Source organism: Cherax quadricarinatus, chromosome 79 (genome assembly GCF_038502225.1).
Source record: "Cherax quadricarinatus isolate ZL_2023a chromosome 79, ASM3850222v1, whole genome shotgun sequence".
NCBI classification, from domain to species: Eukaryota; Metazoa; Arthropoda; class Malacostraca; order Decapoda; family Parastacidae; genus Cherax; species Cherax quadricarinatus.
The window spans coordinates 2686412-2702447 of NC_091370.1; the positions used below are offsets into that span (position 1 = coordinate 2686412).

Sequence of the window (16036 nt, forward strand, 5' to 3'; positions counted from 1 at the left end):
AAGTCACCTACCTCACACACTCGCATACACACATACACACACACACATACACACACACACACACACACACACACACACACATACATACACACGCACATACACACACTCAAATAGGTGAGTACACACACACACACACACACACACACACACACACACACACACACACACACACACACACACACACACACACACACACACACACACACACACAACACACATACAACACACACACAACACACACACACACAACACACATACAACACACACACACAACACATACAACACACACACACACACACACACACAAACACACACACACACAAAACACACACACACACACACACACACACACACACACACACACACACACACACACACACACACACACACACAACACACACTCAACACACACACACACACACACACACACACACACACACACACACACACACACACATACACACACACACACATAGCCAGACTCACACATACACTCCCCCCCTCCCCACCGAAATCTCACTCCTTCCCCTGATCCCTCCCCTCCCTCTTTCACCCTCCCCCTCCCCACCGACATCTCACTCCTTCCCATGATCCCTCCCCTCCCTCTATCACCCTTCCCCTCCCCACCTCTCCCTCCTTCCCCCTCTCCCTCTTCCACTCACCCACTTGCTTCTCCCTCCTTCCCACGCCCCCTCCCCACTCCTCTCCCACATAGCCACAGTTCCTCCTCTACCTCCCCCCCCCCCACACTCTGACATACACACTACTAACCTAACACACAGAATTACATAGGTTTCCCACTCTGAGGCAATCAGGATAAAACAAAAATGGGTTGCAAGAGAGCAACAAGAAAAACCAAGGGACAGGAGGAGGAAGCTGCAAAGGAAGATTGGGCAGCAGAGCTCGTAAAAAGGGAACATGAATGGGAAAAGAAACTAGAAGAACTTAGCATGAGAATGGAAGAGAGGATAGATATGGAAAGCAGGAAGTGGGAGGTGCAAGTCAAAGCAGCAGAGGCCAGGATACAGAGTTTAGAAGAGGAACTGAAAAATCTGAAACAGCCTAAAGAACTAAAGAACATTTTGGGATTGGCAACAGAGACTGCTACCTCAGTCACAAATAAGGGGACTGTAGGGAAAGAAGGAGCAAAACTGCTTGTAGAAACTCTATCAGTGGAGACTGTAGTAAATGAAAGAGCTAAGCTATATGTGGAGGCCCTAACAGACCACAGCAGAGCCCAGGGAAAGCCGAGAAGGGAAAATGACAGGCCACTAAGCCAGAGTACATTAGCTAGTGAAACTGAAGAAAGGAAAGTTGCAATGGAGGAAATCAAATTGAATGAGGGGATACACAGGGATATGCAGTGGGAGAATGAAAGGGTGAGGTCAGTCTTTGTGTATGGGCTTCAGGAAGTTGAAGGGGAAACATATGAAGCAAGAAAACAAGGGGAATAAAAGCAATTGAAAGCATCATGAAAGCAATAGGAGAAGACGACATGACCCAGCTGGAAAATTTTTGGAGAATAGGGGGGTTTGTAAAAAAAAGAACCCAGCCAGTGAAAGTCACCTTCAAGGCAGAATTGACTCAGAACAGGATCCTGCAGGAGAAAGCACGATTGAGGGACATGCCGGCATACAGGAAGGTGTATCTCGACCGCGACAGAACACAAGAAGAAAGGCAGAAACTGAGACAGATGATACAAAAGCGAAAGGAGGAAAGAGAGGGGATGGAAAAGACAGACAGGAGATCCCAGACACAGGAAGATCAAATACAGCCTCCCTCACAACTTCCTATAGAAGCCTCCCAACCAGGTCAACCCCAGTGCAACCAAACACTCTAAACCAAAACACCCATGCCACATCCAATGCCCCCACCCACTGCATTACAAACTCCACCCCCACAGCAACCACCCATAGTTCCTTATCAGGTCTCCCACTTCCCCAACCCCAATACACCTCCCAAACCACAGTCTTAGAAAAGAAGTTGAAGACGTGGTATACAAATGCAGATGGAATAACAAATAAGTATAAGGAGTGGCACGAAAGAATCAAGGAGACATCCCCAGACATAATAGCACTCACAGAAACAAAACTCACCAGAATAATAACAGATTCAATCTTTCCATCCGGATATCAAATCCTCAGGAAAGACAGAGGGAGGAGAGGGGGAGGAGGAGTTGCACTGCTCATTAAAAACCAGTGGGGTTTTGAGAAAATGGAAGGAATGGATGGCACGGGCGAAAGGGACTACTTAGTAGGAACAATCCAGTCTGAGGGACATAAGGTGATAATTGCAGTAATGTACAACCCACCACAGAACTGCAGGAAGCCAAGAGAAGAATACAATGAGAGCAACAGAGCAATGGTCGACACACTAGCCGAGGTGGCCAGGAGAGCACACATGGGGGGAGCAAAGTTACAGTTATGGGTGACTGCAATCACAAGGAGATTGACTGGGAAAACCTGGAGCCCCATGGGGGTCCCAAAACATGGAGAGCCAAGATGATGGATGTGGTACTGGAAAACCTCATGCCTCAACATGTTAGAGACACTACCAGAGAGAGAGGAGAGGATGAACCAGCAAGACTGGACCTTGTATTCACCTTGAGTAGTTCGGACATCGAGGATATGATGTATGAAAGGCCCCTGGGAGCTAGTGATCATGTGGTTCTGTGCTTCGACTTCATAGTTGAGCTCCAAGTGGAGAGAGTAGCAGGAATAGGGTGGGAAAAAACAAACTACAAAAGGGGGAACTACTCAGGCATGAGGAACTTCCTTCAAGACATTCAGTGGGAGAGGGAACTGACAGGAAAACCAGTACAAGAAATGATGGACTATGTGGCAACAAAATGCAAGGAGTCAGAGGATAGGTTTGTTCCCAAGGGAAACAGAAATAATGGGAAGAACAGAACGAGTCCTTGGTTCACCCAAAGGTGTAGGGAGGCAAAAACTAGGTGTACTAGAGAATGGAAAAGGTACAAAAGACAGAGAACTCAGGAAAATAAAGAGATTAGCCGAAGAGCCAGAAACGAATATGCACAGATAAGAAGGGAGGCTCAGCGACAATGTGAAAATGACATAGCATCGAAAGTCAAGACTGACCCGAAGCTGTTGTACAGCCATATCAGGAGGAAAACAACAGTCAAGGACCAGGTAATCAGACTGAGGAAGGGTGATGGGGAATTCACAAGAAACGACCGGGAGGTATGTCAGGAGCTCAACACGAGATTTAAAGAAGACTAGTCCCAGAGCTACGGGGATTGTCCTACGAAGAAAGGTTGAGGGAAATCGGCCTGACGACACTGGAGGACAGGAGGGTCAGGGGAGACATGATAACGATATATAAAATATTGCGCGGAATAGACAAGGTGGACAAAGACGGAATGTTCCAGAGATGGGACACAGACACAAGAGGTCACAATTGGAAGTTGAAGACTCAGATGAATTAAAGGGATGTTAGGAAGTATTTCTTCAGTCATAGAGTAGTCACGCCGCGGAATGGCCTAGAAAGTGACGTATTGGAGGCGGGAACCATACATAGTTTTAAGGCGAGGTATGATAAAGCTCATGGGGCAGAGAGAGAGAGAGGACCTAGTAGCAATCAGCGAAGAGGCGGGGCCAGGAGCTATGAATCGACCCCTGCAACCACAAATAGGTGAGTACAAATAGGTGAGTCCACACACACACACACACACACGATGCCGCCAAGAGTAACAGCATCACACAGTGCTCATGAATTTTTAGTGTTTTCTGCCCTACCTTGGCTATTGCAAGGATCATCGAAAGTGTCAGGTTCAGTGAACAACCCGAGAAGTGTAATACAAGCTGCCCTAAATCAGAAAAGGGAGGTGAGGACTACTATTTACATAAAACAATCTGAAAGTGATGTCAGTTCCTGAAGAGAGAGGCAGGAGGCCTAGTGCGGGGTGTAGGCGGTGTTGCCACAGGCCAACATAACTAAAATTCAAACAGAATAAGTGTGACCCAAAGACAGAGAGGTAAGTGCAAGATAAGTTAGTAAATAATAAAACAAGCCATTAAGTGAAGGGGAAAGAAAAGAAAAAAATATGTAATAAAATAAAGAAATCAAAGGGAAAATATCCAGAACTCTCGGGATTTACGGTGTTTTCCTCAAACAAGTGTAAAGTGTTCACCAGGTCAATTGGTGACCTCACACGGGAGAGTGAAGATATTAGAAGATTGTGTGGACGTTATATGTTGAGAGTGGATGACAGTGAGTGTAAATAGCTAAGATGAACTCTGCTAGAATGCCATCAGGATACTACAACGACAGGAGAAAGGAAACAGACGACCACACTGCTGCCAAACGTGAGGTAATCACCTTATTGTGGTAGTAGTAAGGTCGTGTTATTAGCACCTGTTCTGCATCACTGATAGCTGGGGGTCCAACTACCTCTGGAGAACTGAGCCCCCCTCTCTCTCTCTCGCTCTCTCGCTCTCTCTCTCTCTCTCTCTCTCTCTCTCTCTCTCTCTCTCTCTCTCTCTCTCTCTCTCTCTCTCTCCCTCTCCCTCTCCCTCTCCCTCTCTCTCGCTCTCTCTCTCTCTCTCTCTCTCTCTCTCTCTCTCTCTCTCTCTCTCTCTCTCTCTTTCTCTCCTTCTCCCTCCATTCCTCACTCTCCCTCTTTGCTCACTCATACACCCCATTAACTCTTCCCTTCTCTCTTTCCGTTTCTCTCTCCCTCACACACACACAACCAGAGCAGGGCAGAGAAACAAGAACAAGCACACATAGAACCATCCCCAGAATCCCACGACCAATCACGCTATCCCAACACAAACCACAATCCACACCCACAGCTCCCACCCAACACTCAGCTATAGAATCCCATAGTACACTGCCAGGTCTCCCACCCTCACAGGACCCCCAAAACACAGTGCTGGAGAGGAAACTGAAAGTATGGTACACCAATGCTGATGAAATAACAAATAAGTGGGAGGAGTGGCACGAAAGAGTCAAAGAAGAATCACTGGACATCATTACCTGGAATTTACCTGGAGAGAGTTCCGGGGGTCAACGCCCCCGCGGCCCGGTCTGTGACCAGGCCTCCTGGAGGATCAGAGCCTGATCAACCAGGCTGTTACTGCTGGCTGCACGCAAACCAACATACGAGCCACAGCCCGGCTGGTCAGAAACCGACTTTAGGTGCTTGTCCAGTGCCAGCTTGAAGACTGCCATGGGTCTGTTGGTAATCCCCCTTATGTATGCTGGGAGGCAGTTGAACAGTCTTGGGCCCCTGATACTTATTGTATGATCTCTTAACGTGCTAGTGACACCCCTGCTTTTCATTGGGGGGATGTTGCATCGTCTGCCAAGTCTTTTGCTTTCGTAGTGAGTGATTTTCGTGTGCAAGTTCGGTACTAGTCCCTCTAGGATTTTCCAGGTGTATATAATCATGTATCTCTCCCTCCTGCGTTCCAGGGAATACAGGTTTAGGAACCTCAAGCGCTCCCAGTAATTGAGGTGTTTTATCTCCATTATGCGCGCCGTGAAGGTTCTCTGTACATTTTCTAGGCCAGCAATTTCACCTGCCTTGAAAGGTGCTGTTAGTGTGCAGCAATATTCCAGCCTAGATAGAACAAGTGACCTGAAGAGTGTCATCATGGGCTTGGCCTCCCTAGTTTTGAAGGTTCTCATTATCCATCCTGTCATTTTTCTAGCAGATGCGATTGATACAATGTTATGGTCCTTGAAGGTGAAATCCTCCGACATGATCACTCCCAGGTCTTTGACGTTGGTGTTTCGCTCTATTTTGTGGCCAGAATTTGTTTTGTACTCTGATGAAGATTTAATTTCCTCGTGTTTACCATATCTGAGTAATTGAAATTTCTCATCGTTGAACTTCATATTGTTTTCTGCAGCCCACTGAAAGATTTGGTTGATGTCCGCCTGGAGCCTTGCAGTGTCTGCAATGGAAGACACTGTCATGCAGATTCGGGTGTCTTCTGCAAAGGAAGACACGGTGCTGTGGCTGACATCCTTGTCTATGTCGGATATGAGGATGAGGAACAAGATGGGAGCGAGTACTGTGCCTTGTGGAACAGAGCTTTTCACCGTAGCTGCCTCGGACTTTACTCTGTTGACGACTACTCTCTGTGTTCTGTTAGTGAGGAAATTATAGATCCATCGACTGACTTTTCCTATTATTCCTTTAGCACGTATTTTGTGCGCCATTACACCATTGTCACACTTGTCGAAGGCTTTTGCAAAGTCTGTATATATTACATCTGCATTCTTTTTGTCTTCTAGTGCATCTAGGACCTTGTCGTAGTGATCCAATAGTTGAGACAGAGAGGAGCGACCTGTTCTAAATCCATGTTGCCCTGGGTTGTGTAACTGATGGGTTTCTAGATGGGTGGTGATCTTGCTTCTTAGGACCCTTTCAAAGACTTTTATGATATGGGATGTTAGTGCTATCGGTCTGTAGTTCTTTGCTGTTGCTTTACTGCCCCCTTTGTGGAGTGGGGCTATGTCTGTTGTTTTTAGTAACTGTGGGACGACCCCAGTGTCCATGCTCCCTCTCCATAGGATGGAAAAGGCTCGTGATGGGGGCTTCTTGCAGTTTTTGATGAACACGGAGTTCCATGAGTCTGGCCCTGGGGCAGTGCATGGGCATGTCATTTATCGCCTGTTCGAAGTCATTTGGCGTCAGGATAACATCGGATAGGCTTGTGTTAACCAAATTCTGTGGCTCTCTCATAAAAAATTCATTTTGATCTTCGACTCTCAGTCTGGTTAGCGGCTTGCTAAAAACTGAGTCATATTGGGACTTGAGTAGCTCACTCATTTCCTTGCTGTCATCTGTGTAGGACCCATCTTGTTTAAGTAGGGGCCCAATACTGGATGTTGTTCTCGACTTTGATTTGGCATAGGAGAAGAAATACTTTGGGTTTCTTTCAATTTCATTTATGGCTTTTAGTTCTTCCCGCGATTCCTGACTCCTATAAGATTCCTTTAGCTTGAGTTCGATGCTTGCTATTTCTCTGACCAATGTCTCCCTACGCATTTCAGATATATTGACCTCTTTTAGCCGCTCTGTTATTCTTTTCCGTCGCCTGTAAATGGAGCGCCTGTCTCTTTCTATTTTACATCTACTCCTCCTTTTTCTTAGAGGAATAAGCCTTGTGCATACATCGATTGCCACCAAGTTAATCTGTTCTAGGCATAAGTTGGGGTCTGTGTTGCTTAGTATATCTTCCCAGCTTATATCGGTTAGGACTTGGTTTACTTGGTCCCACTTTATGTTTTTTTTATTGAAGTTGAATTTGGTGAATGCTCCCTCGTGACTAATCTCATTATGTCGGTCTGGGGCTCTACGCATACATGTCTGAACCTCAATTATGTTGTGATCTGAGTATATTGTTTTTGATGTGGTGACATTTCTTATCAGATCATCATTGTTAGTGAAGATGAGGTCTAGTGTATTCTCCAGTCTAGTAGGCTCTATTATTTGCTGGTTTAAATTGAATTTTGTGCAGAGATTTAAAAGCTCGTGTGAGTGTGAGTTTTCATCATAGCCTTCACAGTAACCAAGCTCACAGGCATGATAATAGATGACATCTTTCCAACGGGATATCAGATCCTGAGGAAAGACAGAGGGAACAGAGGAGGTGGAGGATTGGCACTGCTGGTCAAAAACCGATGGGATTTTGATGAGCTGGAGAGAGGAGACAGAGGAGAAGCAAGAGTAGGAATGCTTCAGTCTGGAGGTCTCAAGGTGGTAATTGCAATGATGTATAACCCACCACAGAACAGCAGGAGTAATAGAGCGATGGTTGACACACTGGCTGAAGTGGCAAGAAGGGCTCATGCGATCAGGGCAAAGCTACTGATCATGGGTGCCTTCAACCACAAGGAAATCAACTGGGAGAATCTGGAGCCACATGAGTGCCAAGAAACGTGGAGGGCTAAGATGATGGAGGTGGTACTGGAAAACCTCATGTACCAACACATAAGGAACACTACCTGAGAGAGAGGAGAGGATGAACCAGCGAGATTGGACCTAGTATTCACCATGAGTAGTGCAGATATTGAGGACATCATATATGAAAGACCCATGGGGGCCAGTGATCATGTGGTTTTATGCTTCGAATATATAGTAGAGTTACAAGTGGAGGGGGAAGCAGGAGGGGCTGGGTGAATGAAACCAAACTACAAGAAAGGGGACTACGCAACCATGAAGAACTTTCTAAACAGAATTCAGTGGGGCAGAGAACTAGCAGGGAAGTCAGTGGACGAGATGATGGAATTTGTGACAACAATATGCAAGGAAGCTGAGGAGAGGAAAAACGAAAAAGCCAGGATGAGCCTGTAGTTCACCCAAAGGTGCAGGGAGGCCAAAACCAAGTGTGCTAGGAAATAGAAGAAATATAGAAGGCAAAGGACCCAGGAGAATAAGGAGACCAGTCATAGAGCGAGAAATGAATATGCACAGGTAAGACGGGAGGCCCAAAGGCAATATGAGAACGACATATCAGCGAAAGCCAAATCTGACCCAAAACTGTTGTACAGCCACATCAGGATGAAAAACAACAGTCAAGGACCAGGTAATCAGGCTGAGGAAGGAAGAGGGGAGGTCGCAAAAAACGACCTCGAAGTATGTGAGGAGCTCAACATGAGATTCAAAGAAATGTTCAGAGAGGAGACAGAAGGACCTCCAGAAAGGCAGAGAGGTGAGATACACCATCAAGTGCTGGACACAATACATACAAGCGAGGAATAAGTGAAGAGGCTGTTAAGTGAGCTAGATACCTCAAAGGAAATAGGGCCGGATAACATCTCTCCATGGGTCCTGAGACAGCGAGCAGAGGTGCTTTGTGTACCACTAACAACTATCTTCAACACATCTATCGAAACAGGACGACTACCGGAAGTATGAAAGACGGCAAAATTAGTCCCAATTTTTAAAAAAAGGAGACAGACACGATGAATTTAACTACAGACCAGTGTCTCTGATGTGTATAGTATGCAAGGTCACGGAGAAAATTATCAGAAGAGCGGTGGAACACCTAGAAAGAAAAGAGCTTTTGAACGACAGCCAGCATGGTTTCAGGGATGGGAAATCCTGTGTCACAAACCTATTGGAGTTCTATGACAGGGTGACGGCAGTAAGACAAGAGAGAGAGGGGTGGGTAGATTGCATTTTCTTGGACTGTAAGAAGGCGTTTGACAAAGTTCCACACAAGAGATTAGTGCAGAAGCTGGAGGACCAGGCAGGGATAACAGAGAATGCACTACAATGGATCAGGAATACCTGTCAGGAAGACAACAGTGAGTCATGGTACGTGGCAAGGTGTCAGAGTGGGCGCCTGTAACGAGTGGGGTGCCACAGGGATCAGTCCTAGGACCAGTACTGTTTCTGGTATTTGTAAACGACATGACGGAAGGAATAGAATCTAAGGGTGTGTGTTTGCAGATGATATGAAGTTGATGAGAAGAATTCAATCAGAGGAGGAGCAGGCAGAACTACAGAGGGATCTGGACAGACTGCTTGCCTGGTCCAGCAACTGCCTCCTGGAGTTCAACCCCAACAAGTGCAAAGTCATGAAGACTGGGGAAGGGCAAAGGAGACCACAGATGGAACACAGGAAAAGGACTTTGGTGTGTGTGTATAACACCGGGCACATCTTCTGAGTCGCACATCAACCAAATAACTGCTGCAGCATATGGGTGCCTGGCAAACCTAACAACAGCATTCAGACATCTAAATAAGGAGTCAATCAGGACCCTGTACACTGTGTACATTAGGCCCATATTGGAATATGCAGCGCCAGTTTGGAACCCTCACTTAGCCAAGCATGTGAGAAAACTAGAGAAAGTGCGAAGGTTTGCAACAAGATTAGTCCCAGAGCTAAGAGGTATGTCCTACGAGGAGAGGTTAAGGGAAATCAACCTGTTGACACTGGAAGACAGGAGAAATAGGGGGAATATGATAACGACATATAAACTATTGAGAGGTATAGACAAGGTGGACAGAGACAGGATGTTCCAGAGATGGGACACAACAATAAGGGGTCACAGTTGGAAGTTGATGACCCAGATGAACCACAGGGATGTTAGGAAGTATTTCTTCAGTCACAGAGTTGTCCGGAAGTGGAACAGCCTGAGTAGTGATGTAATGGAGGCAGGATCCATACATAGCTTTAAGAAGAGGTATGATAAAACTCACGATATAAGCTGGGAAGATATACTAAGCAACACAGATCCCAACTTATGCCTAGAACAGATTAACTCGGTGGCACTCGATGTATGCACAAGGCTTATTCCTCTAAGAAAAAGGAGGAGTAGATGTAAAATAGAAAGAGACAGGCTCTCCCTTTACAGGCGACGGAAAAGAATAACAGAGCGGCTAAAAGAGGTCAATATATCTGAAATGCGTAGGGAGACACTGGTCAGAGAAATAGCAAGCATCGAACTTAAGCTAAAAGAATCCTTTAGGAGTCAGGAATCGCGGGAAGAACTAAAAGCCATAAATGAAATCGAAAGAAACCCAAAGTATTTCTTCTCCTATGCCAAATCAAAATCGAGAACAACGTCCAGTATTGGGCCCCTACTTAAACAAGATGGGTCCTACACAGATGACAGCAAGGAAATGAGTGAGCTACTCAAGTCCCAATATGACTCAGATTTTAGCAAGCCGCTAACCAGACTGAGAGTCGAAGATCAAAATGAATTTTTTATGAGAGCCACAAAATTTGATTAACACAAGCCTATCCGATGTTATCCTGACGCCAAATGACTTCGAACAGGCGATAAATGACATGCCCATGCACTCTGCCCCAGGGCCAGACTCATGGAACTCCGTGTTCATCAAGAACTGCAAGAAGCCCCTATCACGAGCCTTTTCCATCCTATGGAGAGGGAGCATGGACACGGGGGTCGTCCCACAGTTACTAAAAACAACAGACATAGCCCCACTCCACAAAGGGGGCAGTAAAGCAACAGCAAAGAACTACAGACCAATAGCACTAACATCCCATATCATAAAAATCTTTGAAAGGGTCCTAAGAAGCAAGATCACCACCCATCTAGAAACCCATCAGTTACACAACCCAGGGCAACATGGGTTTAGAACAGGTCGTTCCTGTCTGTCTCAACTATTGGATCACTACGACAAGGTCCTAAATGCACTAGAAGACAAAAAGAATGCAGATGTAATATATACAGACTTTGCAAAAGCCTTCGACAAGTGTGACCATGGCGTAATAGCGCACAAAATGCGTGCTAAAAGAATAACAGGAAAAGTCGGTCGATGGATCTATAATTTCCTCACTAACAGAACACAGAGAGTAGTCGTCAACAGAGTAAAGTCCGAGGCAGCTACGGTGAAAAGCTCTGTTCCACAAGGCACAGTACTCGCTCCCATCGTGTTCCTCATCCTCATATCCGACATAGACAAGGATGTCAGCCACAGCACCGTGTCTTCCTTCGCAGATGACACCCGAATCTGCATGACAGTGTCTTCCATTGCAGACACTGCAAGGCTCCAGGCGGACATCAACCAAATCTTTCAGTGGGCTGCAGAAAACAATATGAAGTTCAACGATGAGAAATTTCAATTACTGAGATATGGTAAACATGAGGAAATTAAATCTTCATCAGAGTACAAAACAAATTCTGGCCACAAAATAGAGCGACACACCAACGTCAAAGACCTGGGAGTGATCATGTCGGAGGATCTCACCTTCAAAGACCATAACATTGTATCAATCGCATCTGCTAGAAAAATGACAGGATGGATAATGAGAACCTTCAAAACTAGGGAGGCCAAGCCCATGATGACACTCTTCAGGTCACTTGTTCTATCTAGGCTGGAATATTGCTGCACACTAACGGCACCTTTCAAGGCAGGTGAAATTGCCGACCTAGAGAATGTACAGAGAACCTTCACGGCGCGCATAACGGAGATAAAACACCTCAATTACTGGGAGCGCTTGAGGTTCCTAAACCTGTATTCCCTGGAACGCAGGAGGGAGAGATACATGATTATATACACCTGGAAAATCCTAGAGGGACTAGTACCGAACTTGCACACGAAAATCACTCACTACGAAAGCAAAAGACTTGGCAGACGATGCACCATCCCCCCAATGAAAAGCAGGGGTGTCACTAGCACGTTAAGACACCATACAATAAGTGTCAGGGGCCCGAGACTGTTCAACTGCCTCCCAGCACACATAAGGGGGATTACCAACAGACCCCTGGCAGTCTTCAAGCTGGCACTGGACAAGCACCTAAAGTCAGTTCCTGATCGGCCGGGCTGTGGCTCGTACGTTGGTTTGCGTGCAGCCAGCAGCAACAGCCTGGTTGATCAGGCTCTGATCCACCAGGAGGCCTGGTCACAGACCGGGCCGCGAGGGCGTTGACCCCCGGAACTCTCTCCAGGTAAACTCCAGGTAAACAGAGAGGGAAGAGTGACTGGGTAGCGGCCAGTTGAAGAGGTGGGGCCAGGAGCTGTGATTCGACCCCCACAACCACAACTAGGTGTGTACAACTAGCAGAGTACACACGCATATAAACAGAAAATGAGGCCTCGGAGGGGAAATAGAAGACTCAGGGGACAAGAGCAAGTGTGGGAAAGCAGATTAGATAACCTTACAGCGAGAATTAAAAAGAGGGTGGAGGCAGAGAAGAGAAAGTGGTCATAAGCTGAAGCTGTAGAAGCAAATATACCTGCCCTAGAAGATGAAATAAATATGCTGAAGCAAAATATGGGACCAACAACCAGAGGAGCCATGGCATCTGGAGCAGGTACCCAAATATTAAACGAGGGGTCCAAAGGCAAGAAAGGAGACAAAACTTACATTAAGGCCCTATCAAATCACCAGCAAAAGTCGAGGAATGAAGGGGGCACACTGTTGGGCACATAAACAGGTGAGGGGGAGAGCAGGCATATTTGAGAGGGGGGGTTGCAGGCGGAAATGACAGGCTCTATGTGGAAGACACATAATGAGAGATGATGGAAAGGAACACAAGAGATTGTAAATATCATCAAACAATCAGGAGAGCAGGATATGTCTTAGCTAATAAATTTTCAGAGAATAGGGGGGTACTTCAAGGAGAGAAATCGGCCAGTCAAACTGATTTTCAGGACAGAAATGGTGAGGGGCAGAATCCTGAAGGAGAAACCATAGTTAAAGGAATCAACAACATACCAGAGGGTGTTTGTAGGCCGAGAGAGAATGAGGACAGAATACTGACAGCTGAGAGGGAGGACACAGAGATGAAAGGGGCAAGAGACAAGGCTAGAGTCAGTAGAGAAGAACCAGAGATGAGTGGAGCAGAGCGCAAAAACACCCACAGAACCACCCTCAGAACCCCAAAGCCAAACACACACCCCATACTCACAACCATACCCCACAATAAGCAGCAGAATCGCATAGTACCCTGCCAGAACCCCCACCACTCTCCATAAAACTTCCAGAATCAGTATTGAAGAAGAAACTGAATGTATGGTAAACCAATGCTGATTGTATAAATAAGTAGGAGAAGTGGCGCAAAAGAATCACAGAGGCGTCACCAGACATCATAGCCCTCACAGAAACCAAACTCTAGAATGATAAAAAATGCCACCTTTCCAAATGGATATCAGATTCATAGGAAAGATTGAGGGAACAAGGAGGGGGTGGAGGAGAGACACTGCTAATCAAAAACCAATGAGAGTTTGAGGAGTTGGAGAGAGGAGACAGAAGAGAAACATAGGACTACACAACAGGAATACTTCAGACTGGAGGTCCCAAGGTGGTGATTGTCGTGATGTATAACCTACCACAGGAAAGGAGGAGGCCAAGACAAGAATATAATGAGAGTAACAGAAAGATGGTTGACACACTGGCTGAAGTGGCCAGAAGGGCCCATGAGGACAGGGCAAAGCTACAGGTTGCAAGTGACTTCAATCACAAAGAAATCGGCTGGGAAATCCTGGAGCCACATGGGGACTGAGAAACGTGGAGGAGGAGGAACGTGCTGGAGGAGGTACTGAAAAACACATTAACAACACTACTAGAGAGAGGGGAGAGGATGAACCAGCAAGAGTGGACCTAGTATTCACCTTGAACAGTGCAGATGTTGATTACATCACATATAAACGGCTCTTCAGAGCTAGTGATTACATGGTTCTAAGCTTCGTTACAAATGGGGAGGGAGTCAGGAAAAATGAAACCAAGCTACAAGAGAGGGGGCTATACAGGCATGAGGAATTTCCTGAATAAGGTCCAGTGGGACAGAGAACTGGCAGGGAAAACAGGAAATGAGATGATTGAGTATGTGACAACAATTTGCAAGGAAGCAGAGGAGAGGTTTGTACTCAAGGGCAACAGACATAATGAGAAGGACAGAACGAGCTTTTGGTTCACTCAAAGGTGTAGAGAGGCTAAAACCAAGTGTGCTAGAGAATGGAAGAAGTATAGAAGGCAAAGAACCCAGGAGACAAGGAGAGTAGTTGAAGAGCAAGAAATGAATATGCACAGGTCCTCTCTCTCCAACTCCTCAAAATCCCATTCGTTTTTGATGAGAAGTGTCACTCCTCGACCTCTCCAATAAACCCCTGGCTGCCTTCAAGAGAGAGCTGGACAGATACCTAAAGTCAGTGCCGGATCAGCTGGGCTGTGGCTTGTACGTTGGACTGCATGCAGCCAGCAGAAACAGCCTGGTTGATCAGGCCCTGATCTACCGGGAGGCCTGGTCATGGACCGGGCCGCGGGGGCGTTTATCCCCGGAATAACCTCCAGGTAACCAGGTAACCCCCCGTTAAGCTTTGTCTTTCCTCAGGATCTGATATCCAGTTGGAAAGATGGCATTTGTTATCATTCCTGAGAATTTGGTTTCTTTGAGGGATATGATGTCTGGTGACACCTCTGTGATTCTTTTGTGCCACTCCTCCCACATATTCATTATTCCATCAGCATTGGTGTACCATACCCCCAGTTTCCTCTCCAACACTGTATTCTGGGGGGTTTGGGGGAGGTGGGGTGGGGGTCCTTGCAGGGTGATATAAGATTCTACTGCATATTGTGGGGTGTTTGTGCACACTGCTCACCTCGAGTCTGGTTGTTCTCTAGTGACTCTAGCCTTGTCTTTCTTTCCTTCTTTCTTTCCTATTTCGTCTCTGTGTCCTCACAGCTGTTGTTTTGTTCTTGTTCTCTCGTAATCCAGGAACACCCTCAGGTATGTTGCTGATTGCTTTAGCCGTGGTTTCTCATGTATTATCCTGTCCTGTATCGTTTCTGTTTTGAAAATTAGTTTGACTGGCCGATTTCTCTCCATCAAGTACTTCCCTGTTCTCTGAAAATTTATTAGCTCAGATATGCCTTCCTCTCCTGTTTGTGTGATTTTAATTTTAATCTCTTGTTTTTTGTCTGCTGTCTTTCATTATTCATCTTCCCTTTGCTTTCCTGAAGCCCATGGATGAAGACCTCTCCCTCTCCTCCCATTGTTTGTCCCTCCACTTCTCTGGGTCCCATTTATACATAACCATCACCTCCTTTAATAGTTTGTGTACCTCCTGTGGCCTGGTCATGCCTCTGCATGGGGCCTGTCGCCACCACCTGTGCCCCCCTTCACAAATGCCTGCTCCACGCTCACATACTGCTGTCCCTGTTCCCAACAGGGTGCCCCCTTTGTTCCTCGACATTTCCTGGTGACTTGTTAGTGCCTCAATGTAAGTTTTGTCTCCTTTCTTTTGGACCCCTCGTTTAATACTGGGGTACCAGCTCCAGATGTCATGGCCCCTCTGGTTGTTAGCTTTATATCTCGCTTCAGCATATTTAATTCATCTTCTAAGGCCCGTATTTTAGCTTCTGAAGCTTCAGTTCCCGATTCCCACTTCTTCTTCACTGCCTCCATTCTCTTCTCTTTTCTCGCTGTAAGCTTGTCTAGTTTGCTTTCCTACACTTGGTCCATCTTGTCTCATAGCTCCTCCATTCACTCTTTCTTACCAGGTCCATCTTCGTCTTGTCCCCTGAGCCTGTACTCACCTAATTGTGGTTGCAGGTGTGTGTGTCCGAACTCAATTTCAGTT

At 46.3% G+C, this 16036-nt stretch overlaps 1 protein-coding gene across 1 annotated transcript in view; it reads right to left on the reverse strand.

Annotated features, from left to right (window-relative positions):
• Window positions 1-16036, reverse strand: part of LOC128700818 (glucose dehydrogenase [FAD, quinone]-like) — a 212991-nt gene that overhangs the window by 51422 nt on the left and 145533 nt on the right. The gene's annotated exons all lie outside the window — the stretch shown is intronic.